We start from the raw sequence: 25,970 nt of genomic DNA, 5'->3' as shown, positions 1-25,970 counted from the left end.
AGCAGTTAATTTACATATATATTAATTTATTTAATTCTCACCTCAACCCCATGAGATAGATACTATTATCGCATTTTACTAACCAAGACCCTAAAACACGGAGAGGTTAAGTGACTTGCCCAAGGTCACACAACTAGTAAGTGGCTAAGCCAGGATTCAAACCTAGGTTGGCTGCCTCCAGAGCCCATCCTCTTAACTACTAAGCTAATGTTCTCTCATTGTCGTCCTGGTCTCCTATAAACCTGGGTCAGCTCCGGATCTTGTTGACCAGAGTGAGGGCTGGGAAGCTGGAGGCAGGAGAGGCAAGGCCCTAGTTGAAAGTTGAATGCAAAATAATCCCAGAGACATAGGCCACAGATTCCAGCAAAAGTACGGGTAAGCATAGGCAAGGGGAAAATATTAAATGTACAAGGGAAGCCTGTTTGGAATATTCTCATCTCTCAAGCTCTGCAGCTACTACTTGCGTTATGACTAACATAGGCCCAATAGTAATGAACTCTTATAGGCTTTGTATTATTACAGCTACTCTCTGATGGTTTCAACAAGATATGTTCCTACTCTGCAAATTAGCAAGATGTTGTACAAACTAACACAAGTTTAAAGAATAAATAGTATCTTAAATAAAATATCTTTTTGCATTTTTTAGAATATTAAAATAAAATGGAAAAATGTCTTGAAATCAAAGCATCTCCATCAATGCTTTGTAACTTTTCAGTGACTTTATATGCAAAATATTACAGTTTTTGAGGAAAAAACCTCCTCCTCCTCATCACAAACAACAAGTGTTTACTGAGCCTCCACAGTCTCTGGTGACAAAGGAGACAAGGCCCAGTCCTTCTGGACTTAGCACTGGGGGGACAGAGTGAGATGACCTTCCGTGGGCCTCCTATTCCTGCCTCATTTCCCCTTTCTCTTTGGTCTTCATTTCATGAGGCGGCTGTGTGTGTGTGCGCTTCCCTTCTGTGTGCATTATTTCATTTGATCTTCACAGCAGCCCTGTAGTATCGGTATGTTGTTACCTTCATTTTATAGAAAAGGAAACAGGTTTAGCGTTGAAGTAACTTACCTGAGGTCATTCTAACTCGATTCTGTGTTTCTACCACTATGTATTTTGTATCCCGCCTTCTCTCTCCCATTACCTTTTTTCTTTCCTCCTCAATTGGTCATAATATATAAAGAGAAATGCATTTTAGGTCATTTGATGAGTTTATTGAACTGCGTGCTGTGCTCACCTTGTTGATCTACAGATGACTGAGTGTGTCCCTGGCCTGTGTGCATCGGGGCCTCTGTAAGAGGCAAGTGCAGGACAGTTTTGTGGTTCATGGGAACTCTCCAGCCGTCCAAGGTCAGGGAGGGAAATGAGGGCACAGCCACACTTGGTGACGTCTTTTGCAGCGATCTGCGAGCTTCAGCCGAGAACCAAATCTCACTCCCTACCTGTTTTTGCTCGGCTTATGACTTAGGAAAGGCTTTTACATTTTTTAAATAGTTGAGAATGAAGTAGAAGAAGAGCAGGTGAAAATTATATGAAATTCAAATTACAGTGAACACAAATCATGTTTTATTGAAACACAACCACATACGTTCATTTCCGTATTGTCTGTGGTTGATTTCACACCACATTGGTAGAGTAGTGGTGACAGAGACCAGCTGGCCCCCAAACCAAAAATATTTACTCTCTGGCCCTTGACAGAAAAAGTTTGCCAGCCCCTGGTCTATTGAAAGAGGTGGGAGGACTGTGAGTTTCTTGAGGAAAGTAACGAAGGTTCCTAAAGGAGAACAGGGCAGTGAGCAGCATGGCATACTTCCTGTAAGTGCTCCTCAGACTCTGGGTTTGAGGTTGACTGCACCAGTTATCACCTGTGTGACCTCGGGCAGGTTACTTCACTTGTCTGTGCCTCCATTTCTGCCCATGTAAAATGGGGATGGTAATAGTTCCTACCTTATAGGTTGCAATAAGGATTATACTGATATGCAAAACACTTATGCAGTGCTTTATATATAAATAAAATACACAAAAAAGCTCATTAATGTTCATCCTTATGTCATGGGCATTTTCTCTAGGCCGGGTATAACAGGGCCTTAGGAACCCCCACAAACTTGGCCTCTCTGGGTGGCACCCCACCTTCAGAATTAGGAGACCCTTTGGTTTCTTGAGACGCTCTGTCCCCAGCACAGGCCCTGGTGACCCAGAGGCATGCCTGTCTCCTTTGCTTCTGGGCCACCCCAGCCCCTCCATGAGACTCCTGCCCCACTGGCAGGAGCCCCACTGGCAGCCATGATGCTGGCACTGCAGTCATGTGCTAGGGCCCTCAGGGTCCCAAATTTGGGCTGTGTTGTTCTCGCATGGACCTCCCTCCGTGTCATATCACAGTTACTGCATCCAGATGGTCCTGTGGGGCCACAGCTATGACCCAGGAGGGAGATAGAGCCATGCCCTGTGGAAACCCAGGTATCCTGTGACATATTCATCAGTGTCACGTCTATGGAGCGTGTACCACATGCCAAGCCTTGGGTTCAGTGTATTGCACACACCATCATCCATACCCAGGAAATCTCCCCAGAATTGTACTCTATTCATCTCAGGGAGTGGTGTCACCACACTTGGCATTAGTCCCTTTCCGGTATCTAGAGTAAAATGTGTCCCTTGCCCTTCTGGGGACCAGTGTTCTGTCCAGATTTGGTTTCTCTAAGAAAGATGAGAGTCATGGTCTCAGTCTGATAACTGTGAGTCCTTTCTGCCCCTGCCCCCTGCCCTCGGCTGCCTTCTGCCCCCATAGCATGAAGTGCATGTTCAGTAAATATTTGCTGTCCGATGACCCATGCAGGGAAGTCTGAGGTTACAAACAGGCAAAGGGAGAAAAAGCCACGGCATGTTCCTCACATGGTGGTGTTTGGGTTAACGCACATCTAGGCCACGCCTGCTCCTCCCCACTGGACAGCTGAGAAAACAGAGGTACAGAGAGGTGAAGTGACTTTCCCAAAGTTACAGACGGGCTCCAGCTGGGCTTCCAAAGCCAGCTCTGACTCTGGGACGAAAGCGTGCTCTTGGTGGAAGTGAAAGCGAGCAGGTGCTAAGCGTTGACTAGACTGCCGGCTCCACGAGGGCATAGGCTGTTGCCAGTTTCATTCATCCTTCCATTCCAAGGGCTCAGCACGTGCCTGGCCCACGGTGAGCTCCGCCCAGGTACTGGCCGGCGGCATCGTGAGTATTGTTGTGGCCAATGTGCAGATGAACTGGGAGCTTCCGTTTGGACAGGGAGTGAGAGAGTCCAGCTGTGCGCTGAGTGGGGTGCTGTATACCCTCCAGAATTAAATCAAAGCCCCAACTGAAATTAGTTTGTTTAATGAGCTTCAATTTCTTCGCCATCTGCAACATGATCGTTGGCTTTGGGTGACAAAAACATCCTCACCCCAGGATACATCCTCATGACAGGAAAATACTAGTTTTTCATTTGTGGTGACCCAAGGGTGTTAAGTCCCCATAGGCACCACGTGACATGTACCTGCCGAACCTGTTTGTCTGTGGGAAAGGGAATGTCTACTTATGCCAGAAAACTGGACATGTTGGTGCTATGGACTGAATTATGCCCTCCTCCCCCCATTGATATGTTGAAGCCCCCCCTTTGGTGACTGTATTGGAGACGGGCCTTTAAGGAGGTAATTAAGGTTACATGAGGTCATAAAGGTGGGGCCTGATGCAATAGGCGTAGTGTCCTTATGAGACACGAGAGAGCTCGCTCTTCCTCTGCTGTGTGACAACACGGCCACACGGCGAGAAGGCAAGCTGGGAAGAGGAGCCTCACCACAAACGAAACCTGCTAGGACCTCGAGCATGACTTTTCAGGCTCCAGAACTGCAAGAAAGTAAATTTCTGTTGTTTAAGTCCCCACGTCTGGGGTTTTTGTTACGGCACCCTGAACTAATACACATGGTTTCTTAGTGTTTATCTATTGACATAACAAGGATCTGACTGGAAAGGTCTTTGCATCTTAAACAGCAGAAGCAGAATTCTCCAAGTGATACCACTAGTAGTTAATAAATTGTATTCAAATAAGTAGCAGGTGTAATGGTCCATATTTTTACAATGGGAAAAACTGCATTTAATTCTTCTGTTAATAAAAGGTACGCCATAAACATAATCCATCATCGTGCTGTGTTACTGTGAGAGAGGTAAGGAAGTTCGGTCTCAGAGAGGTTCAATAAGTTGTCTTAAGACCACACAACTTGTCAGTGGCAAAGTTGACCCCAGCCCAGGCCTTTGACTCTCAGGCAAGGCTCTACAGAGTCAGGGACGTACCGTGTTTCCTCGAAAATAAGACCTCGCCGGACAATCAGCTCTAATGCGTCTTTTGGAGCAAAACTTAGTGTAAGACCTGTCTAAATAAAGACCCGTCTAATGAAAATAAGACCGGTCTTATTTTACTATAATATAAAACCTGCCCGGTCTTATATAATATAATGTAATATAAGACCGGGTCTTATATTAATTTTTACTCCAAAAGACGCATTAGAGCTGATTGTTTGGCTAGGTCTTATTTTCGGGGAAACATGGTAGTTCAGATTCTCTGACCTTTAATGGTCTTTTCTACCAAGTGGCAAAAAGGAGCTCAAAGGAAAGTGCTGAAACTCAAGAAGAAATCAGGAAAATTTAGAACTAAGCTTTTGTCTTTGTCCTTAATTTACCTGACAGCATTTTCTGAAGTAATGGATGTGTCAGAAATGTGTGGGATGCAATATGCCACATTTGCAGCAATTATTAGGCAGGATAAGGAGAATTGGGGAAGGCATTAGCGACGTTCAGACTTACCAGCTGTCAAGGCCACGTGCTCTTGGTCAACTGAAGTGTGCCATTTTAGAAGCCCTTACTCTTCTACTGATGAAAGTGAGAGAAATTAAGTTTTTGGCAAGCATTCCAGCACAAAAGAAATCATTTGGCTGAAGTGTCTGCAGGCTTGGATTTGATTCTTTGGCAAACATGAAGGTCTGTGAAAACAAAAAAAGCAATTACAAGTTGGTGCAGTCCTTGGATAAGAAGACGTGTGCAGAGGTTCCTTCTGCTGGTCAGGCTGTGTGCACACATCCCTGTTATACAACTGTTATGTTACTACTTTTCTCAGTTGCCTCCGTTTTAAAAAGAAAAATAACACAACAATATATCAGGCTCCGTGCTAGGCACATGAGGTGAGTTTGTCATATTTGCGTCTTCACAGCAACCTTGTGAAGTAGATAGTATTGTCCGCATTTTACAAATTAATAGGGTGGTTAAAGAATTTGTTCAAGGTTTTTCTCTTTTAAAGCTGGGAATCGAAACAAGGTCATATGATTCAGAAATCCTTGCTCACTGTTGATGGGGCCCAATTGCTCCCCTTCCCTTTCTCCCTCTTTGATGATTCAGGGGAAGGGTGAGGCCCTTCTGCCCTTGAGCTGAATGAGCATGAAGGACCTGAGTCAGGAACATTTTTCCCGAGTCCCACACTTCTGTGTGAAATATCCATCTTTGCTGCTTAAAGAGCAAGTCCTCTGGAGGTTTTGGGGTTGCCTTCCCCTCGTCATCAACTTGACTCTCCCTGAGAAAAGCAGAGCAGGCTTCTGTCCCACGCAAGAATGCATCCTTGGCTGCCCAATGATAGCTGTCTCTCCAGGGACCACAATTGGGTTGGGGTGTGGGGAAGTCTCAGCCTCTTTATAGCTTTGGATGATTCATTAGCACCTTGGACTTCTCAGCCTGGGTTATTGGTGGGCTTGGGCTTCCCTGACAACTCCAGAGAACAAGACATTTTTGGGGCCACGGAGTTCCCTCTTCACAGATGCAGGAAGATGTGAAAGGCTACAGGAGACATGATTCTGCACATGCATTTTGGCTGAACATCATGGACGGATTTTCTTTCTAGGGCACATTATCGAAATACATAATCTAGGTATTCTTGATTAAATAGCCATCGGTGGTAGCATCATTCAGCCATGTGATAGGTTCTTAAAGATAGTTTTGATTGCTAGGGAAGCTGTTTAACAATAGTAGCTAAGAGCATGGATTTTGGAGTCAGAATACCCAGGTTCATATCCTAACTCTGCCACTTAGGTACCCGTAACCTCAAGCAAATTTTCTTAACTTTTCTGTGCCTCTGTTTCCTCATTCGCACAAGGGGAATATTAATAGTACCTACCTCATAGGGTTGTTAGCAGTATTAAATAATTTCATATGTAAGAAGTTCCCAGGAGTAGGGCCTTGGCCATAATGAGAGCTGTAGACAATGAACTAGGATGGTGAGAGCCATGAAGGTGATGAGCTCTACAGGAAACTGGGAATATTGGTGTTAGCTCTTTCAGGCCCTTAGTTCTGATTTTCATACTTGCCGGTTCATGTAGGCCAAGGAGAACGTTGGTTGGGCTGTGTCCCACATGCACGTTCTCATTCATTCATCAAATATTGAGCACATGTCATGTGCCAGGCCCTGTGTTTGGTGTCAAGTATAGAAAAATGTGGTTCTAGTCCTGTGGAATCGCACAACTGCGGGTCAAGATTAATTACCCAGTATCAGGATATTTCAAGTAATTAATTTATCAAGATGATCACAAAACGTACAATATCTTTTAAATTTGTTTTCTCCTCTTTTAGAATTTATTGAACCTTTAACAGCCCCTCAGATAGGCTCTGTAGCTGCCTTGTCCTATATGGTGGCCACACCTGGCTATGGGAGCACCATGTGGGTTGAAAATTGAGGCAGAAGAGGGGGACGGCCTTGCATAAGGGGCCGTGCTAAGGAATTTAAATGTTACCTAAGAGCAGGAGGGTTAAACAGGAAAGCAAGGTGGGATACAAAATTTAGAATAACTTTAAAGCCCGTGTTAATTATAAAGCTCTGTGATTCCATACCGACTTTCTTTTATTCTATTTATATTTTAATGTAATCAGATATATTTGGGTTTAAATCTACCACTTTTTTTGTTGTTTTCTGTTTCATTCCTTTCTTGCCTTCTTTTAGATGCATTGCATTCTTTTAAATCACTTGATTCCCCACTCCCACTAGTGTGTTTCTCTTCTTTACTTGGTTACCAGCAAAACTAGAACATGCACCTAACTTATCAAAGTCTAAAGTCAGCACCACTCCTGCCTCCCAGAACATAGAAGGTTTATCTCCCTTTGGCTTACATGCTGTTATTGTCTTGGATGTTATTTCTCTCTGTATGTGTAACCCTATGAGATACTATTACTGCGTTCTGCTTTCTGTGTTATTTAGGTTGATCCACATAGGTCCTTTTCCGTTTGTTCTTCTTTTTATATTCATTCCACCTGGGATCATTTTTTTCTTCTGCCTGAGGAACACCTCTTATTTCCTTTGGAGTGGATCTTCATTGGACAACTCTGTTTTTGTTTATATTGTACCTTCATTCTTGGAGCATATTTTCACTGCATGTGGAATTCTAGTTTGGTGGTGATTTTCTTTCAACACACTGAAGATATCGTTTCCACTGTTTCTGTCTTCCTTGTTGTTGCTGAGTGCTGTCTACTCGGAGGATGATTCATTTGAAGGTCATCGGTATTTTTTTTTCCTCTGGCTCATCTTAAGATTTTCTTTGTCTTTGGTTTTCTGCAGTTTCACTGTGATTTGTGTCGGTGTGGATTTCCTCTTATTTATGTGGCTGGGGAATCATTAGTCCTTGTGAGTTCATGGATTGAAGTCTTTTATTGGTTCTAAAATATCCTCAGTTAGGTTCTCCTCACATGATGCTTCTTCCTCATTTTCTCACTCCTCCCCTTGGACTCCAAGTAAATACATGTTAGACTTTCTCACTGTATTCACCACATCTCTTGCTCCCTCTTCCATCTTTTTGTCTCTCAGCAATACATTCTGGATACATTTTTTTTCCCTGACATCTTATGGTTTACTAATTCTCTGTTCAGTTGTATCTTATAACTGTTAAATCTTTCCACTGATTTATTACTTTTGATTGTTACTTTCTTCTTTAGTTCTAGATTTTCATCTGGTTCTTGATTAAGTTTACCAAATGATTTTTAAAAAAACAACTTCCAATTCCTTGCTGAAAATTTCAGGCTTTTGCTTTTAATGAATTTCTTTGAATGTTTTAAGTATAGTTGTGTTATACTCCAGGTATGATCACTTAAATATTCCAAGACTATCTATATGTCTGTTGTTTCTATTGGTTCTCGCTTAGATTGTCACATGTCCCTGGTTATCCTTCACTAGGTTTTCCTTTGCTTCTGCCCAGGGTGGGGGTGTGTGGAGCTGACTGGCTTAACATGAGCTCAAGGCTTGATTTGAGGTTCCCTGGGTGATCTGGTTGATGCAAAGCAAGCTGTGAGACTACCCAACAGCTGGTTCACTTTGAGTTCACTCTTTGCCCAAGTTGTAGGCTTCAAGTTTTTCTTTCATTGAAAAAAGATCAATTACAGTTGACACACAATATTAGTCTTAGGTGTACAACATAGTGATTAGACATTTATATAAACTTACCAAGTGATCACCCTGATAAGTCTATTACTCATCGGACACCATACATAGTTATTACAATATTCTTGACTATATTCCCTGAGCTGTACTTTACATCCCTGTGACAGGTTTGATAACAGGCAGTTTGTCCAACTCTTTCTTTTAAATTAGCAATTACTCCTGGGTACCATATTTATCCAACTGAGATCTGATTTTCTAGAATTTGACCTTGTAATTCCTCACTATATTGATACTTCTTTGAGGCTTTTAGGGGGATGTTTCAAAATGTCATAGTCAGTATTTTTAGTTGTCCTTATTGGGCAAGTTGGTCCTAATTTCCTACTGTCCCATTATTAGAAGTGAAAGTCCTTATTCTGACTTTGCTATAACAAGATTGGTGGCCCTATTCATTGTGTTTGTTGTTGTTTGCTTGAGGAAGATACTTTTGTGACCTCTTTTTCTGCCTATATTCCTTTTTGGAAATGAGTAGGAAGGGGTTGGTACTATATTTGTTTATTTAGAAGGGAGGTAGATAAAACTATCTCATCCTTCATCCTGGCAGAGGTAGTCTTTGAGGAATAAGAAAATATTTGAATGATTGAAAACTAGTACATTGGTAGAAGAGAAGAGTATTTCTCATCAATATTTCCATGAACTTTTCTGTTACTATCTTCAAGGCATTAGAGTCTGAGCAGATAATTCTCGATTTCAGCCTTTACATTGAGGTCACTTTTTACCAAGTCTAATCTTTCGACTTATGACGTCACATCCTATTACAGAGTAAAACAGTGTATTTTTAGAGGGCCGATATCATTTATGTGATAGAACTGATTTTTTTTCTATAAACACAACTCAATAAAAAGCAGTGAGAACATTAATTAGTGTACAACTAATCACACTGGTTTTAAAAAATGTGTATAAATGTTAAAGCTTAAAACATTGCAGTAATCAGCACTTGAAAAGTATATTTTTTACCCGGAGACATTGTATTAGTATATTGTTAGTATAAGTGAGGTTGGGAGAAAAAACAGTTGGCTGTGAAAAAAACACTGTTTGTTGTTATGGAGATGTTTTTCTTAGCAGTTTTCGCCCTTCACATCTTCAGATTCCAAATTCCTGTCTCTGAGGCATCAATCTTCAAAATGATTGGCAAAAGCCACTCAAAATATTAACATTTTCATTCTGCTTCTTAGAGAAGCCTTCCAAGTATGAGAAAAGAAATTGATGATTGTCCCTTGTATATACTTATTTTATTCATTTGAAATTTCATTGGCATGACGACAACTTACAGTGAACATAGTTATATTTCAGCTTTCTTCATTTGATGTCATCCTCCAAAAATGGCTTAGGAGACTGGAGCTCAAGTTTTGGAGTAAAAGCATGGCATACCTGAAATTTGAATTGAACAACCCTGAGGTGAAACTTGAAATTGAACCTTACGGAAAGGGCGGTCTTAGATGACACAGGTCACAAATACAATATAGGAAAATAAAATGTTTTTCTCTTACTGCAATTGATATATGCCTAACTCCTAAGTGGACATAGTTGATGTGATTATAAAATGGACTATACGAAAATTTGAGTGTTATATGTTTTAGTTACCATCGATATGAAGTATGCTTTCATATTCTCTTCATTAAATGGTCTGAAAGGTTACTAAAAGGAAATAAGGCATTGGAAATTTGAGTGGAATCAATAAATAGAATGATCTATACAATTGTATCTCTACTTGAAAAATTTTGCAGTGTTCCTTTCAGATCCATTCCTTATCCATTGTGGGTAACAGTTCTAAAAGCACCCTGTTGCTTAGCAACTGGATTACATATGATAGAACTCCTTGTAAGAACTTTAAGTGTTAACTCTTTGGAAATTTACCTCAGACATTGCGAATCTTTTAATTTTAAAAGTAGATGTGAATTGTGCTCAAGAAAGAACCACAGGAAAAAACTGTCTTAAAAGTACACAGGAAAGATCTCAGAACTATTTGAGTAAATGCTTTCCAGTTTAGAAAATTTAGTCATTAAAAAAATTGAAATAATTGCTCTGAAGAATGATAGGTTGGTGCTCTCTTTTAAGATTCCCATCCCTAATGGATTTTTTTAAATGCCTCTTTTCTCTAGTCATTGTATTTTTACACCAAACCCCCAGAGCCAGGTGTGTGATGACGCACTTAGTTTCCTTCTGCCTTTCTCAGAAAGGGGCTGATCTTCCAGTCTTTGTTTTTTTGTTTTTGTTTTGTTTTTCCTTTCTAGAAGTTTCTACTTCCAAATACAGTTGGACAATGGTTGGAACATTAATTGTAGCTTGAAGTGGAAAGAATCATAATTGGAATTAATTTCTTTTTATCACTATCAATGCTTCAGTTGACTAATTACTTTTGTGCCTGCCATTTTCTGCTCATGTAGAAATGTGTTATGTTTTCCTGGCTGAACCAGCAATAACTGGTGATTCAGTTCGGGCACAGGTGAGAGCCCACTAGGTTTGTTTGTTTGTGTGTGTCTTCTTCTCTCGGTACAGAGGGTATAGTTTCTTCAGTGGTGGCTTTTGGGGAGAGAGGGGTGGGTTGATGTATCTTCTGATTTTGTGAATCTCTTTTGTTTGCAAAAGACCCTTAATATGTATTGTTTGCTTCTTTTTTTCCTTCACCATCAAGCATCTGGGGGAATGGGACCTTCCAAATCACCTCCCTCCCTCCAGAAGTGATGCCCTTTGGTCCCACAAACTTTCCAGCCCTCCCTTTCATTCCCCTGTACCCAAGATCAGACTTGTTCTCAGTATTTCTACACTGAGGGTAGGAAGCTCTTTCTGGAGGTGATTTTCATCTGTTTCACTACCAGGCTTTGCCACCTGACTGTCTTCTCTGGCAAGTTTTCTGCTGGCTTTAGATGTTCGTTTCTTTCCCTGTGCATTAATTGCAGTTTCTAGTATGCTCTGCCTCCTGGTTATGCCACAGGGAGGGCTGGCATCATGGGCATGCACCAATGCATTGCACCGGGCCCAGGTCTTAGAAGGGCCTCATGCTTGGGGTTTAATGCTCTGTAGTCACTGTCTTGAAATTCTTAATAATTTCATCTTTGGATTTGTGTTTTGTAAATCAAGTTTAGTGGCAGGATAGACATGTGTCAGGGTCTTGAATACTTGACTCATGCTTGGTCCTGCTTACTCCCCCACCCTCCCTTCACTCCACTCCCTCCTCGCTTCCCTGGATCAGTTCCAGCCACCTGCCCCTGCCCCTGGCCTGTGACCACTGCCACTCTTTGGCTGGAGCAGCCCAGTTACATGGGCAGGTACAGCCTGTGCTCTCTCTAGGCCTCTTTGCCCACCAGGAGCCTGGAAGCAGGTGCAGGAAGGGTTGGGGTCAGGACAAAGTGGATGCTGTTCTGTCCTAGGCTGTCAGTGTCACGGTAATGCAGCGGGTGACTCCACGGGGGCCTTTTGTCCTCTGCTGATGTAGGTGCAGTGCGTGGCCCAGCACAGAAGTTGCATTTCCTTGGAGCTTGCCAGCCCTCTGTGGTTTGTGGTGGTAGGTCCCTGGGAAGGGGGGATTGACATCACTGCCCCTGGCTGGGGCCCCTCGTTTTCATTTTGCACTGGGTCTTGTCAATTATATCCGGAGTCTTGGTTACAAACATGAGTTATGTATGGGTGGTTTCATTTGCTCTTCTGGTTCATCGCTGTGATTTTTGGAGAGATTCAAATTTAGGAAACTGGCATTATCTCATGGGAAACTAAAAGCTCATTATTTCTTTTAATTTACTTTATTAATTTTTTTCAAGCTATAAAAATAATTCATAGTTTTTGCAACAAAACAAAAATAAATAAGTCCAAAGTAAAAGTCAACACTCTGTTCCCCCTCCCTCCCAAGGTAACCAGTGTTCAAAGTAACCAGTTGGGTTTAGATGTGTGATTGTTCCAAACTTTTCCTCATGATCATATAAAACACACATGTGCACACACACATGCTGTGTGGCGTTTTTTGAAGAATGGCAAAAATGCTTATATCTTGATATGCTGAAAGTCCCTCCATTTCAGTACATATGGATTCAACTCATTCTTTTTAATAATATTCTGTATTCATAGTATAGATTTGCCATAATTCATTTGCCGGGGTCACCATGATGAATGTTTAAGTTGTTTCCAGTTTTTTTAGTGCTATAGACAAGGCAACAAATAAACCCCTATTACTTCTATCTTTACGTTTAGTGCCCTTAGTTCATGAGGATGAATTCCCCAAAGCGGCAGTTCTAGACCAAGGGCATATTACTTTCTAAAAAGATTGGAAGAATTCACACTCTCACCAGCATTATATGAATGCCTGTTTCCCCACACTGTTGCCAGCACTGGAAGTGATCAGTCATAAATTCTTGCTGATACAAGCAGTGAAAATGATATCTGATCTTGATTTGTATTTTCCTAATTATTGTAAGGTCAAGTATCTTATCATGTATTTATTAGCCACTTGCATTTCCTCTTCTGAGAATTTCCTATACATCCCTTGTATATATATTTTTCTATTGGAATACTGTTTTTCTTATCAGTTTTGAAAGAGTTTTATTAACCTCATCTTTTGTCTGTGTAGCAGGATTTTCCTCAGTTACCATTTTTCATTTGATTTAATGATGTCTTTGCCCCCAAATTATTCAACTATGTCTGTTTCCTTTCTAGTTTTGTGTTTCTTGACTTGCTTAAGAAATTCTCTCTGATGCTAAGATTACAAAGTAGTCTCCTGAATTTCTTATAATTAAAAAATATTTACGTTTCACTTGAACTCTATTTTTCTATCTCATAATTTTTGTTTCCTTTTAGTTAGATAATTATTTTAGCCAGTTCATTTATGAAACAAGTCCTTCATTTCCCTTTTTCTCATATATTATGATGAAACATTTATTATGTTTCAACATATATTTGGATCTATTTCTGGATCTATTTCTGTCATATTTTGCTGATACATTTGTGTATTCCCATGCCAATGACATATTGTTTTAAAGACAATGGTTTATAATATGACTATATCTGGTGGAGAAAATCTCTCCTCACTGTTCTCAATTTTGTAAAATTTTTTTGGCAATTCTAATGTATTCTTCCACATGAATCTTAAAATAATTGCTTCCATTTTCTCTCTCTTTTTTTTTTTTTTTTGGCTCACTTCTTCATTTAATAGAATAACCATGTGAGAGAGGCAGAAAACACTTAAGTTTACATGACTACAAAGTTATCACAAATCTCAAACTTTTTAGCCACAGATATTTCACTTACTCTTTTTAAAGAAAAGCTTTCAAAACGTTGAGTTAGCTTGATACACAGAGATGCTGAATATATGGGAACTACGTAATTTTAAATGTTTGTGCTTCCTGCTCTAATACTGTCTTTTTAAAATGGAATCCAGCATAAATGGGATTGAAATATGTAAGGTCATGATGCAAATGCTTTGGAGATAGTGAAATTCCATGCATAACATGGAAGAAGGTAGTGTGCACAGAGGTTCTGTAAGGATTCGCTGAGCCATCTGGGCTTCCATGGCTTGTGCTGTCCATTCTGGTGCTGTCTGATTAATTTTTTTCCAAAAGGTTATTCACTTGGAAGCAAAGTGATTGGATCTGTTTTTCCCATATTGGCAGAGCTTCTCATGTTTCAAAACGAGCTATTACATCAATCCGATCAATAAATCCGTTCATACGTTCTTCTGGTATCAATTGCGATGCTATCTTTTCTGCCTTAGCTGCAGGGATCTCTAAAAGAGCTCCAAGTTCTTGTGAGGTAATATTATTATATAATTTGCTTGAGAACCATAAATGATGTTCAATAACAGCTCTGTCTAAGATGCTAGAACCATCAGCTGTAGTTGCTTTCTGGTGAGGCATCAGCATGGCAGCAAATTCTTGAAGCTGCTCTCCTCTGATGATCCTATCCAGGTACATTTTCTCTAGGATCCCATAAGCAGCAAGTTGCTGGCACCTTTCATCCTTAAAAAGAGTAGCTAGAATTTGAGAATGCTGCTGTCCTGCTGTGCAAAGCATAGTCTTTCACTTTTATGCACTATTTGTCTTGCAAGAAGCTCGTTGTACCTTTGTACAGCTTCAGTGAATTTTCTTCTATAATCAAGAACACATAGCATACCTTATAATGTATCTTTTAACTGTTTGCTGGTTGATTCATTCTGAAACAATGATGCTCGATTTATGTAAGCCTCTGCCTGGACTGGCTCATTAACCTCTAGATATAGTCTAGTGATCTTCAGGTAAGTCTCCAGTTTTTCATCTACACTGGACTGTTTTTGTCCTGTTTCCAAAGGAGTTCCCACCAACACTTGGGCTGCATTTGTCCAATCTTCTTCTTTTTCATATATGGGTGCAAGATGCTGTGCTGTCTTCTGGAAGCAACCTGTTCCTCAAATGAAATGATTCTAGGCTGGATCCTTTCCAAGGTGAAATGATACATTTCTTTGGCTGTGCTATCAGGCAGGTTAGGGAGATGTGTGCAGAAATCAGTCAGCAACTGTCGAGAGATCATGAGGCTGGCATTTTCATTTACCACTGCTTCCACAAAAGCTTTCAAAGTTTCTAGTTGTTCCGCCCCAGGTAACGGAATGGCTTTTTCCAGGATCTGATGATATGTGCCCACCAGGTCTTTATGAGAGCTGCTCTAAATCATGAGATGGGCCAAATCCTGTCACACGGCAGCCGCCATCTTTCTTCCAGCTCAGCCCTCTATTTCCTCTTAAAACTATTGGGATTTGGATTAGAAGTTTATATATTAATAAAGGTTTAAATGTTAAATTTAAAAAATACATAATTTTCTTTATTATCTGTTCCTCTCTGGGTTTTATAGCTGTTGCTATCAAGTATGGAACTGGTTTTCTATTTCTTACAGGTTAGTGTTAGTGTAGAGGAAGACTATTAGCTTTTATATGTTTATCCTGCATCGTCACCTTATTAAAAATTGTATTTCCTTTTTGTAGCTTTTCATATTGACCATGAAAAGTCTAATACTAATTTTCCCTTTTTTTCTAGGTAACTTTTTCTTCTTTAATACAAATTTATACATTTTTCTCTTTTTTCTGGTAATTCAGATATTTCAACAGGGTATGCCTGGTTAAGTCAGAAGGTTGAAGTCTTTCTAAGGAAAGTTTTCTTGTGTTATCTTTCAACTATGTTTTTCATCTGATCCTTTTTTCCTTTAGAGTTACAGATTCTGCATTTTAAATATTCTGGATCTATTTGTTTTCTGTTTTTTCTCCTGTGTTGTGATAGATTTTTTAATTTGACTTTCTAGACCAGGGGTCTACAGACTTCAGATGGCTTGCAAAATCCATCCTGCTGCCTGTTTCTATAAATAAAGTTTTATTGGCGCACAGCCAAGCCCATTTATGAATGTGTTTTCTATGGCTGGTTTCATGCTACAATGGCAAAGTTAGGCAATTTCAAGGGACCCTATGATCCACAAAGTCAAAAATATTTACAAACTTGACCTTTACAGAAAGTTTGTCAACTCCTGTTCCAGACTGCTTGTTTTGTTCTTAGGACTGAATATGCTCTTTCAGTTTGGTTAGTAAATTTTTCAAAATTTCCCCAAATCTTTTTAGTTTCCAAAAATATTTTTGTGTTCTAATTAAATCACTTTGAGGCTTTGCATTCCTTTACCCTTTAATGTTTTCTTTTGTCTCTTCTGTTTGTGATTCTTCATCTGATTCTTCATCTGATTTCAATTTGGTCTTTTCCCCCTTACAGATCTAGTCCCCTTTCAGGGACTGCAGGTTTTCTTTGCCTGTTCCCGGGCTGAGTGCCCTCAACCTCAGTTCACTGAGGCTGTGGAGTCTCTCAGGCAGTGTCAGACGGGGAGGGGGTGGAAAACCCGCAGTCCTTGCTGGGGCAGCCGTGGTCAAAAAGGAGAAGGAGTTGTACCTGTTCCAGTGATGACTGAGGAAGGCCTTTATTCTCTAGCCTTGGCAGTGCAATGGTGGGTAGGGCAGCCTTTTCTAGTCTGTAAGGACTAAGAAATGACAAAACTGAAGATGACAAAACTGAAACTTGCCTACTTTGGGCACATCATGAGAAAGATACCTTTGTAGAAGACAATAATACTTGGAAAAATAGAAGGCAGCAGGGAAAGAGAAAGATGGAATATGAGATGGATGGACTCCACGTATGAAGCCGTAGGTGTGAGTCTACAGGAGCTGAGCTGGGCTGTTGAGGACAGGACGTTGTGGGCATTACGCATTCATGGGGTTGCCAGGAGTTGGAGCCATTTCTATGTCACATCACACACACAAGGACTGAAAGTGTTTTAGTTCTCCAGGTCCAGCAGGATGTGGGACCTCTGTCTATAGGACCTTCCATAGTAAACTGGGAGAGGCAGTCCTCCTTCCCATAACACACGCACATGTGCACGTCTGTGCTTGTGTAGCTGCACATATTCTGCCTTCTTGTGAAGCAAGTATTTGCCCCAGACGCGAAATACCGCTGCTAACAAAGTCAGGACATATTCCAGCCTCTTAAGAACTGCAGGCCTCAGCTGTCTCATCCCTTCCAGGCCTCAGCAAAAGGCTTGTTCTTGTTTTCCAGATTTTAGAGTCATTTTAGTGAGTTCAGAGATAGGAAGTTGGGAAAACTCTGTTGATTTCTAATTTGGGTATTTTTTTTTCCTTTTGCCAATATGACTATGCCAGGAAGGAATAGGTAATATGGGTGGTTATCGTATAGAACAGCTTGGGACCTGGCATGTGTTTCATTAGCAGTTTAGTGGTACCTGGAAGGAGTCTAGACTCCCATCAATAAATGAATGACTGCACTCATGTTTGTTTTCCCGTGTACATATGTGTGTGCATATGTACATATATACCTCCTCACATACACATACACAGGGTCAATGTTGACTGTATAGTAAATATTATAGTACAAGTCCTGCATACAGTCATACCATCATAGTCAAATCATGAAGGAGAAATAAGCCCTGAAGAGACCAATGCTCAAGGACCCTATCTGGTACCACTTTATCCCATCTCCTAGATGTTTCATGAGAATAGCTGCTAGCTAATGGATACCCATTATTGCTGTGGTTTACAGAGAAAATGGTAGTGAGCTGATTACTTGAACTTTTTCAGTTTATAGAGGGTTCTCTTTGGACCAGGGATTTCCAGATTTAGGAGGTGATCTATATTTGTTATTAATCACTGTTTAAAAGCTTTGGTTCAGACAAGGTGTAATATAAATTTGCAAGGGTCCTTTATTGCTGCAGGAATAGTTATTTACAATTATTTGCCATTTATCATCATTTAATTATTAGTTACAGTAATAAATTTATTTTCACATCTTCAGAATAGTTTTTGCCCTAGAGAATTGTAAACTGGAAATAATAGATGGAAACAATGATGGGGTCATCTTTTTATGTACCGCAAAAGAAGTGTAACCCTTGTGAGAACTGTTCTAATGCATTGTTTCATCTACTGGTCATGCCCTGACTACGTTTAAGTATGTGAGCAATTTCATTATGCATTCAAAATTCACTACATTACTATTCTTTCATAATCTCATTTGATTCCATTTCATTTTTTAAATTCTGTAGTGGTTTCTGTGAGTCTGACCCAAAAATGGTTTTCCCTTCTTATTCTATTTAACCATACAATAAATATGCTCCTTTAGTCTTCAAAATAGAAGAATTTCCCCCCTCTTTGTGTTAAGTGCAAAGGCAGATTATAGAGAAACTATGCCATATTAAGATTTTTTTTCCCAAAAAAAAGAGAAACTAAATAAATAACATTTAGGGTGTGTCCTGAGCTCTGTATAAATTTATTCCAACCTGTACCTTCTCTTCCATCTTTGTGTTCACACAGCAGCATCACTGGTTCAGAAGGGTGAGAATAAGGTACTGCGAAGTTATTTCCGGTACACTAAACTTGTAAGGCATGAAGAACCAATTATTACAATTTAAAAAAAAATCTCAAAGCAAGAAAATTTGATGCATATGATTTTCCAAATAATCCTCATTTGATTAAAAATTGAGTTAATCAGAACATTCTGTATTTTGAGCATTTGGTTTAGTTGATATTTTGTTTAGCTCTGTTATCAATTTATTCAACAACAATTGATTGAATCTCAACTAAGTTTGAGGCATTTTTCCAGGAGCTAGGCTAATAGAAATGAAATGCACAATAGTGAATATAGAATGTGATAAGTTAAGGGCAAACAGGAACAGAGGAGACAAGTGGAAAACAAAGGCAAGATGATGATAGTTTAAACTAACCCTATCAATAATTACATTAAATGTAAGTAGTCAAACATCTCAATTTAAAGGCAGAGATTATCAGATTGGATAAAAGGAAGGGTAAGACTCACTATATCCTGTCAACAAGATACGTACCTTAAATATAAAGAAACAAATAGGTTACAAATCAGTAAACAGATTTGTTTCTCTTCCATCACTTCTTTCAAACCTGTTCTGTTAGATCTTTCTTCTGCATTTCTGGATTGTATCAGCCATCTATCACACACACACACACACACACACACACACACACACACACACACACACTTTTTCGTTCCTTGTCTGGTGGAATGTGCTTTCCAGCTGCCCTTTTATGATGCCCTCCTCTCCTGGCTCCTGCTTTTAGAGATGGGTTCTGCTCCAACCTCTTTCTGCTGGCATCACCTTGCCCCAGTGGCAGGCAGCTTTCTTGGATAAGGTCCCTTCAAGGAGAGAGTCAAGCTTGCTTCTGCCTTCTACATTGTCCACTTGGCCCACAGATTACGAATTCTTGCCTCACCAAACTTCGGGAGTGTAGGCTTCTCCCTCTGTCCTCTTGCCCTCTCCCATCAGAGGCAGCCCCAGGCAGCCCTCGTCTCTATCATACATGCCCCCAACTCTCCTGAGAACTTCTCTACACCTTCTCTGGTAGCAGCATTAGAGGCCTATGTGTTTCTTTCTGCAGACTATCTTCTGCACCTCAGCTGTCGTGGGGGAGTTCCTTTGCTGCCGCCCTCACTGGCAGGTTGAATGTCCTCTCCCCTTCCCTGCTCTAAAAAGGAGGGGGAACTCCATCGCAATTCTTACTAAGCCAACAACTGTTTAAACATTGTTCCTCATTCAGCCAGCTAATCTCAGATAGGCCAGAGGTGGGAGATGAGCTTTGAGTGGTGGCAGCGTGTATTCTCATCCTCCCAAGTCCTACGTAAATGAGTCTCTGTAGTATGCTGACCCTTATTTCAGCTTTTGGCCATTTAATATCCTGTTACTTGTGGAAAAACCTTTGAGTATAGAAATAAAGCTATCATTAATTCTTAATTATACTGATGAAATATAAAGAACTAGCTAATTTGGTTGTTCAAGATTCTTTTCTTCTGCTCAGCAAAGGAAACCATCAACAATATGAAAAGACAGTCCATGGAATGGGAGAAAATATTTGCAAACCACATATCCAATAATGTAAATATCTAAAATATACACGGAACTCTTATAACTCAATAGCAAAAAACAAAAACCAAAACCAAAAAACAAATAATCCAATTAAAAAGTGGGCAAAAAACCTGAATAGACATTTTTCCAAGGAAGATATACAAGTGGCCAATGGATTTATGAAAAGGTGTTTAACATCATTAATCATGAGGGAGATGCCAATCAAACCCACAATTAGATATTGCCTTCCATCTGTTTGGATGGCTATTATGAAAAAGACAAGAGATAACAAGTGCTGGTGAGGATGTGGAGAAAAGGTAATCCTTGTGTACTGTTCGTGGGAATGTAAATTGGTACAGCCACTATAGAAAACAGTATGGAAGTTTCTCAAGAAATTAAAAATTGAACTACCATATGATCCAGCAATTCCACTCCTGACTATATATTCCCCAAAAATGAAACCATTACCTCGAAGAGATACCTATGCCCCCATGTTCATTGCAGCATCATTCACAATAATCAAGATATGGAAACAACCTAAGTGTCCATCAACATTGTGTGTGTGATATATATATATATATATGTATGTGTGTGTGTGTGTATATATATATATATATATATATATATATGTATATATGTATATGTATGTATGTATATGTGTGTGTGTGTCATTCTTCCAGAAATTAAGATAAACCTGCCATTTGTGACAACGTGGATGAACCTGGAGGGCATTATGCTAAGTGAAATAAGACTGACAGAGAAAGACTTGGTATACTGTATGGTATTGCTTACATTTGGAATCTGGAAAAACAAAAAATCAAACTCATAGGAATTGAAAATGAAAGAGTGGTTGCCCGGGGCTGAGGGGTAGAGGAAACTTGAAGAGGTTGGTGAAAGTATACAAACTTTCAATTATAAGATGAATAAGTTCTGAGGATCTAATGTAAAATATGGTGATAATTGAGAAGGCTTTAATTGTATAAGGCTTTATTGATAAGGCTATAATTGATAAGGCTTTATTGTATAATTGAAGCTTGCTAAGAGAGTATAACTTAAATATTCTCACACAGAGAAAAGGGGTTAATGTCTGAGATGATAGATGTGTTAATTAACTTGAAAGGGAATCTTTTCAGTTATATATATATCAAATCATCATGTTGTATACTTTAAGTATCTTATAATTTTGTTTGTCAATTATGCCTCAAAAAGCTCTAATATAGAAATAGAAATATAAGACCCTGCTGAATTAAAAGTGTTTCTTGGAAATTAGCTCATCAGTTTACCATCTGGTTTGGAAAGGAACAGGCCTCTTTTTGTAAGGGGCATTTTAAAAAATGGCATTGAAAAATTAGCCAACATTTGTGTAAATACTTCTGGAAAAATTTTATATGAAATTTAATGATTTTCTAAATTAGGAAGTATTAAGTACCTTCATAGACATCAGTTTTATAAAATTTGAAAATTAATTCATTTCATAATAAAAAAGTAAATTCATCCTCAGTCATTTTATTGATGATTTCCACTGAGGCTCACTTCGTAATCAATTGTTGAGCCATTTTCCCAAAGTACTCTGCTTCTTTATCAGAAAAGGGATGAAAAAAAATAAAATCACGACTGTTCTAATGCTGATTAAGAATGGAGAAACAAATTAAGAACAATTGATCAAGACCACCCTTTATTTCTGTGGGATTGTGGAGAGACCATTGATTGAGTCTGTTTGAAAGACAGTTGTATTCTATTGCTTTTAACTGTCCAGAAATAAAAATGGCCTGACATCTTGAAAAAGGTTAGAAGGATTCTGATGGCTTACAAAAAGTCATAGCCATCCTGTTAGAATTCTCCTGTGAAGGCAATAAAAGCAGCCTGCAGTCCTGCAAGGAACTCCCCGTAGGATATGTATAGATGAGATTGTGAGGAATGTCATCTCCACGGAAACAGGAAAAGATACTAGGAAGGGGCCGCTCTAATCCCGTAGGATCTACGTCTAAGCCCAAGGCCTTTTGAGAGGTGGAAGTAAAAGAGTTGTTAAATATTTCTCTTTAGTGTAGACCAACATGTATTGGAAACCAATTGTGAGTAAAGTTAAGCATTGATTACAGTTTGTCAAGACTCTGGGAACCACACTTATTTCTCTGCATTTTGCTCTCAATTATTCCATTTTGTTTTTAACGAATCACTAGCATTTTAACAAAATAGTGTAATTGATAGCTATTAACTAGCCGGTCAGTCCTCTCCCCACATCAGAGGGTATCTGTGTGTTCATTGTCAGACACCCCTTCTGTCTCATGGGACTGCCCAGAGTGTCAGCTGGTGGGTTTGCTCTACATAGCTAGGCCTGTTAAGTGCTGGCTGATGCTAAGAGGATTCCAGTGACGTCCCTCCTAAGGGTATGCAAGAGGGAGAAAGACTGGATGCAAAAGTTTGGCTGGGCTCTCCACCTAACTTTTAGGAGTTTCCCCCGAGTGGCCTCAGCAGCAGAGTGGGTTTTCCATGCGTGGATTCAGAGACGTGTCTTGTGTTCACAGTGAAATCATTTTTATTCCGGTGTAACATTTGAGGGCATTCTTCTTCAGGTTCCTAACAGCCTCCTGTTTTCCATTTTTCCTCTCGGCATCTTTGCTCAGGATAAAATAAGTTGGGCTGCATTTTTTGTACATGAAAAACATTTTTCATAAATGAGAATGCTATGCTTTAAAAATAGTAGCAGGAAGCACACATCTTTATTCACTTTATAAAGGCTAAATAGTAACTATACACTTCATGACTATAATGTGGCCAGTTAAGATGGAAAATCCTGTCTATGGCAACGTGGGTGGGGCTAGTAGAAACATATGGTGAAAGAAAGGGCAAAAAAGCAGAAAATGGGGAGAAATAGGAGGACAGAACAGAGCTCAGAGACAGAGGAAGACAGAGGATCCTCTATATGTTTTAAAACATGTTCTTTTGTTTTTAACCATGTTCTTTAGTATTAAAGTGGTCATTGAATAGCTTATTGACAATCTCCCCATGTGACTATTAAGCATCCTCAGTATTATCTTTCAAAAATAGAACCTAGAGAGGAAAACAGGTGTCCCTCTCACTTTGTACTCCCACTGAAATACTGAGGAACTAATCTATGCTGAAGGCATCATGCTCGTGTTCATTTTTAAAACACATGATTAGGGAAGAGTAGAAAATAACAGGCTTGATTACATACCACTTACACAAAAATTGATTTCCATGCATTATAGTTATACATTATCAGGTGTTTAAATTGTGTCTGTATCCAGTGTTTGTGCACAAAATACATTTCTTTGATTATATTTAATTTGGTACCTTGTACTTTACCTTTCTATTCCATATGTGGAATTAGTTGTGCCCTGTGGTTTTTTACTTCTGTCTTTACTGCACCTGTGTCAGGAGCCTATCATGACAGATCCTCCAGAGGAGGACTAATGGACTTGAAGGAACCACTTGATTTCTCCTAGAATCTGTTTTGAGGACCTCTTTGTTTAGGAGGAGGTGCCTGCTCCACCTGCTTAGGCACTCTCAACTGATTTCACAAGGATTAGTAGTCATTGGTCTTTCATTTCACTGGATACGTGACATAATATCCTCAACAGAAGGCTTCCCTCTTTTTTCCGATACTGAGTATCATAGTAATACTTAAAGGCTCTCCTGGAGACTAATTAAAATGGGCATGGTTGTCACTTCATAAAAATCAATGAATTGACTAAGGCATGTGTTTCGTAGACAGTGTTGTAAGCTTTCACCAAAATAGAAGCAAGATGGACAAAACAAAGATAAATGATTAGTGGCTCTATCCAGAGGCCATCAAGGAGAATTTTGGAATAATCAGTGCCAAATAGAACAGGAGAGCAAGACTCAGTGAGAATTAAGGACAGAATACTTTTTGGTCAGAGAATAGGAAATGTTTTATCTTTAGTGAGTTAAGATCAATATGAAATTTTATTGAAATGCCGATCTTGCAGTAGGTTAAATAATATATTCTAATGTTTCAGTGTCCTTTCTTGGAACATATTGAGGTAAATAAAAATCTTTGTTTTTATCATATTTAGGTGAGTAAAAAGTTTTTACCTTTTAGTACTGAGACTTTGTATTCAATACTTTATTTCTGAATTGCTGTTGTAGAGAGCATATCTGATTCATTTCTACTGAAAGACTAAAGTACAGGAACACATCATCCTGCTTCTCTTCCCACCCAAAATAGGATAATTTGAAAATATGGTATTAGCTTATTCACATACGTTATTAAAGTTGAGGAGGTTTCACCAGATCATTGCTAAAGGTTTTCAAGCCCCTTCCTCCCCTTTGATGTCTGAGTATTTGATGCTATGTAGTAGAGTGATCATGTAACTATTTTCCTGATGGTGGTTATTATTATTACGTTATTATTGATTTATATATTATTACTTTTTATAGCAGCTTTATTGTGATATAATTCACCTACCATACAATTCATTCAAAGTGTAGAATTTGATGGTTTTTAGTATATTCCCAGAGTTGTGCAACCATCATCAATTTTAGAACATTTTCATCACCCAAAAAAGAAACCCTTATGCATTAATCTTTACTACTCCATCCTCTCAGTACCACTTCCAAGGCCCAGAAAAACACAAATCTTCTTTCTGTCTCTATAAATTTGCCTATTCGTGACATTTTATATAATAAATGAGCCCATACAGTATGTGGCCTCTTGTATCAGCTTCTTTCACTTAGCATAATGTTTTCAAGGTTCAGCCATGTTGTGGCATGGATCAGTGCTTCATTCCTTTTTATTGCTGTATAATATTCCATTGTATGGACATACCACATTTTATTTATCCATTCATTAGTTGATGGCCTTTGGGATGTTTCCACTTGTAGGCTGTTATGAAAAATTATGATACGAACATTCATGTACAAACTTATATGGGCCTATGTTTTAATTTCCGTTGGGCATGTATCTAGGAATGGAATTGCTGGCTTATATGGCAAATCTATGTTTAACCTTTTGAAGAACTGCAACACTATTCTGCAAGGCAGCTGTACAAATTTTCATTCCTATGAGCAGTATATGAGGGTCCCAATATTTCCACATTTTCACCAACACATGTTATTATCTGTGTTTATTTTTTCCTATAGTGGAGACACATTTGAGAATGAAAGTAAGCACTTATTAATCACATCAGATATGAAGTAGGTGTGACTCTCCTGAGCTAACCAGGAAGTTTGATTATTCTAGAACTCTGGGAAATGGAGGACTGCTCAGAACAACAGAAGAGGGGTAAGTAAGGGGACATTTCTGGCAGAGTGGAGCTAAGTGTTAGGAAGTAGTAGCAGTTGAATATACTCAACAAAGAGAACATGTCCAGGTTTATAATGTCCTATGGGTAGTTATTACTATTTTTAATGATCAAACCAACAATTTCTTTTGAAAGGAATCAAGGCCCTTAACATCACTTTTATGAGTATAATTTTGTTATCACTTTTAATAGTAAGATACAGCAGTAGATCATCTTCTTTCAATAGTCAAAACAACTGTAACCAGGTGAACAATAAGCCATTTTGTCCAAAATTGACTCCCAGGAACAAATACGCATATGTAACAGGAAAGCTAATCAGACCTTTGCTCTTACTGTACTTTGTTACCAGGGACACTATTTTGATATCAAAGTGCATCTCTTTCTTGGGTCCCTCCTGGTTGCTTATATAGGTCACTAGATAGATCTTCAAGGTTTCCAGATTTTTATCAACTTGTGCCTTTTTAGACATTGTTAGCAACTCTCTGGTAGTGTTCTTGTAAGATGTCTAATGAGGGTGTTTCCAGCCCTTTGCCCTGTCACAATGGCAGTTGACTCATCGGGCTAGCAAGAGCTCACACACCTCTTGTGGAGTGTCGAGGGTGATGCCACGTGGAACACCAGCTGACCCAGAAACCAAGACATCATCAATTATGGTGGTGTTGACACAGTATGTACTTGCTGAAGTTCAGTATCCATAAAGTATATTCTTTGTACATTAGATGATCCGTGTTGGCTCTTAGCTATTGATGAAAACTACAAATCACAATATTTCCCTTTCTTATTTGCTACAGGAAAGCTCAGAACTAAGTTTTTTGGTTTTTGGTTTATAGTAACTAATTCATCA

The 25,970-nt window shown here is 39.3% G+C and overlaps 1 protein-coding gene and 1 pseudogene across 5 annotated transcripts in view; one reads left to right on the top strand and one right to left on the bottom strand.

Annotated features, from left to right (window-relative positions):
- The window catches only part of PDE8B (phosphodiesterase 8B), a 228,567-nt gene that overhangs the window by 55,038 nt on the left and 147,559 nt on the right, over nucleotides 1-25,970 (top strand). The window lies entirely within an intron of this gene.
- LOC109445637 (COP9 signalosome complex subunit 4) lies at nucleotides 14,026-15,140 on the bottom strand (annotated as a pseudogene).

This window comes from Rhinolophus sinicus, linkage group LG03 (genome assembly GCF_036562045.2).
Source record: "Rhinolophus sinicus isolate RSC01 linkage group LG03, ASM3656204v1, whole genome shotgun sequence".
Taxonomy (NCBI): domain Eukaryota; kingdom Metazoa; phylum Chordata; class Mammalia; order Chiroptera; family Rhinolophidae; genus Rhinolophus; species Rhinolophus sinicus.
This window is presented reverse-complemented; position numbering and strand designations above follow the sequence as displayed.